The sequence below is a fragment of the Henckelia pumila genome, chromosome 2, assembly GCF_033568475.1.
Source record: "Henckelia pumila isolate YLH828 chromosome 2, ASM3356847v2, whole genome shotgun sequence".
NCBI classification, from domain to species: Eukaryota; Viridiplantae; Streptophyta; class Magnoliopsida; order Lamiales; family Gesneriaceae; genus Henckelia; species Henckelia pumila.
In genome coordinates this window covers 123870801-123874404 of record NC_133121.1, presented here as the reverse complement: position 1 = coordinate 123874404, position 3604 = coordinate 123870801, and positions in this window count along the sequence as shown.

The following is a 3604-nucleotide window of genomic DNA, read 5'->3' as shown; positions in this document are numbered from 1 at the left end:
TTGTGGTATTCGAAAAATTCTTTCTTTGATTTAAAAGCTTATTGCGATGCCGACTTTGGTGGATATAAGGTGGACCGGAAAAGCACTAGTGGAACCTGTTTCTTTTTAGAAAACTGTTTGGTTTCTTGGTTTTCCAAAAAGCAAAACTGTGTTGCGTTATCAACGACCGAAGCCGAATATATGGCTGCCGGTAGTTGTTGTGCGCAAATTCTTTGGATGAAGCATCAATTGCTCGACTATGGCGTCTCTTTTTCAAAAATCCCTATTTTCTGTGACAACACTAGCGCCATATGTCTTACAAAGAATCCGATTCAACATTCGCGCACCAAACATATTGACATTCGTCATCATTTTATTCGTGACCACATCGAACGAAATGAAGTTGAACTTCAATATGTTGACACTAAAAATCAAATTGCCGATATTTTTACAAAACCACTAGATGAAAATACTTTTATTCGTTTGCGTGGTGAACTTGGCATGATTGAGTTGTAATCACTTGTGGACATAAATAAATTTAATGTCATATTAAGGGGGAGCTTAATATAAAATTTGAGCAACTTAATTTTGGATAATACAAATTAATTGTATTTATTCAAAGTTATAAAGCTCACATTTTATGTGAAATTTATGTGTTGCTTTTTAGAAATCATATTTAATTATCATGTTTTGCATTTATTTTTCCAGTCTTTTTGATTATCACAAAAAGGGGGAGAATTAGTTTGGTTAAATACTTTAACTAAGGGGGAGAGTTAGTTTGCTTAAATGCATAGAGAATAAAAAAAAATTGGTTATTTGATAAACAAACTCTTCTTAACTAATTGTTTAATTTAGGAGGAGTTTTATTCATGCAATTATATTGTGCAAATTTAAATTATTTATTTAATATTGTACATTTATTTCTCCTATTTAACCAAGTTTTGTGATCATCAAAAAGGAGGAGATTGTTACGCCTTAAACGCATACAAATCTCGTGTTATGAGATTAATGTTTTTAATGCATTAACAAATCTCATATTATTATGTTTTGATGATTACAAAACTCGGTTAATTGTTACTAACCATTTAAAGTGAGACTTTGCAGATTAGATCATATTAACAATCAAATTCTTGGAAGTTACTTTGAAGTTGTAAAAGAAATGGACAAGGACAAGCCAATATTATAAAGTAGAAACTTGCAAAATTCACCGGGCACTTTCCGGTCATCCAAATCAGATCTCCAACAATGAAAATCAAGATCAGGATGTTCTAAAGCTTCTCTCCAAATTTCATAGCAATCCAACGGCTGGATATGGAGATATGAGTTTTTTAACAAAGCTGCACAGTACTTACTTCTGCAAGGAATGAACTATGAAGACTCAACTTCAGAAAATAACTGGGAATGCTTCGGTTATTAAAATCCGATCTCCACCGATCACATGGATTTCTATGATGTTTTAAAGTTTGTATCCAAATTTCAAATCAATCCAACGGCTGGATATGGAGTTATGATTTTTGCAAATATGTTGAACAGTAGCTATTTCTGCAAGGAGCTAACTGCTGAAGTATTGGATTCAGAAGACTACTGGAATCGATGGAGGCATCCAAATCCAATCTCCACCAATCACGATCAATATCAGGATGTTACAAAGATTGTGTGTTAATTTCAGGCCAATCCAACGGATGAATTGTGAGATTCGAATTTTTGAATAGTAATGCTCAGAACAAAAGCGAGAACGTGATTTTGTGACTTCCGAGATTTACTGGAAATGTTTGACTCGTTAGAATCAAATCTCCACCGTTCAGATTGAAGATCCAGATGTTTTAAAGCTTCAGTTTAAATTTCAAATTAATCCAACGGTTAGATTAGAAGATATGATTTTTCCACAAAAGCTGCTCAGTGCTGGAAAAAGAAGGCAGCGGCGCCTACACTTTGTCTCTACTCCTTGGCTTCCCAATAAACGCTCCAAGCACACAAATTCAAATTCAAATCTTTGCCAACTATAAATAGAGGCTTGCCAAGACCATTTAGGATCATCCCAACTCATCTCTTCTCTCCTTTGCAAGCAATTTCTCACTATCAAAGTGTTTGTGTGATATATTTGAGAGTGTTTGTAAAAAATAGTTTGTGAGTTGGTTGTGCTATTGTTGTAAACACTTGAGTGTGAAGCCAAGTGTGTTGTGCTATCGTTGTAAGCACTTGAGTGTGAAGCCAAGTGTTGTGTTGAGGCTATCCTTGGAGCCCTTAAGGCCAAGAGTGTTGAGTTGTATCGGCGCGGTGATCGTGTCAAGTTGTAAGGCTATCCTTGGAGCCATCAAGGCCAAGACGTTCGAAGTGCTAGTGGATCCTTGGTTAATCGACTTAACCAAGAAGGGGAGACGTAGACGATTTATCGTCGAACTTCCATAAACATCTCTTATCCCTTTTACTGCTTTATTTACATTACGTATTTATTTACCGCACTTATTTATTTGATTGCTTAAGTCTTCCACTTGCGTACTTGCATAATCACTTTAAATTGCTAAAGTTGTCAATAGAACCTAAATCCCCCCCCCCCCCCAATTAGGTTCTAACAGAGAGCAGCATTCAACCTGAAAGAATCAAAGTAGAGATTGTTGAAGTATGCTTCTGTCAGATTGAATGAGAATATAGAAGAGATCAGATCGAATAATACAGATCAGATGATTTCAGTGATCAGATGAGTTCATGGTCAGATCGAATACTGGGATCACATCAAAGTCTTGGTCGGATGAGTTCAGGCAGATCGATTGCTCGAGTGCTGAGACTTGGTTAGAAGTCAGATGAATTGTCCATGAAGCTGTAAGTTTGAAGGCAGATCAAAGTGCGAGAGCAGATCATACTGATGTGAGAAGACTTATTGGGTTGGACCATGTTAACTTTATAATTGGGCCGTAAGTTGCTGACCTAAAGCCCAAGAAAAAAGTTTGTGTATTTTCTCTATATAAGCAGATGGAAGCTGGCTGTAACCAATATAACAGAAAATCAAATTCTTCAATCTCCAAAAAATATTGAGAGAGAAGAAAAAAGAGATTTCAGAAGAGAGATCTGGGGCGCAAATTGTGATGGGAAGAATTCAAGTATAAAAATCTTGAATTGTGTCTGTATCTAGCGTTAGAGTTTTTTGGTTTGAATTGTAATAAGCTCTGGTGTTTGAGCTTGGATTTCTTCTGTTCTTGATTAATAAAAATAAAATTCCTTGACGAACCATGTAAATACTTGTGTCGTTTATTTGCTTTCGTGTGAGTTGGTGATTGATCTGCGTGTGTGGGGTTTTATCTGTTTCTGGGATTGTGTTCTCGTTGTTGTTGTGTATGCGTGTTTGTTAAAGTTCTCGGGATATCAAGTTTGTTTTGGTTGATTCCTAACAGCCACCTTATTCCTTGTACAACAGATATCTATCGCTTACATTCAAAAGGAGTAACGACCGTTCAAAGCTACAAGTCACCAATCATCTCGACCGATCATGGTATAAAGATCTCAACCTATCATTTATTCAAGTCTCCTTCTACCTCTCACATAAAGATGTCTATAGATCTTAATAAGTAACTATTTGAAGGCATGTCAACCGTTTATCATATCTAACATATATCTGATCAAGTCTATT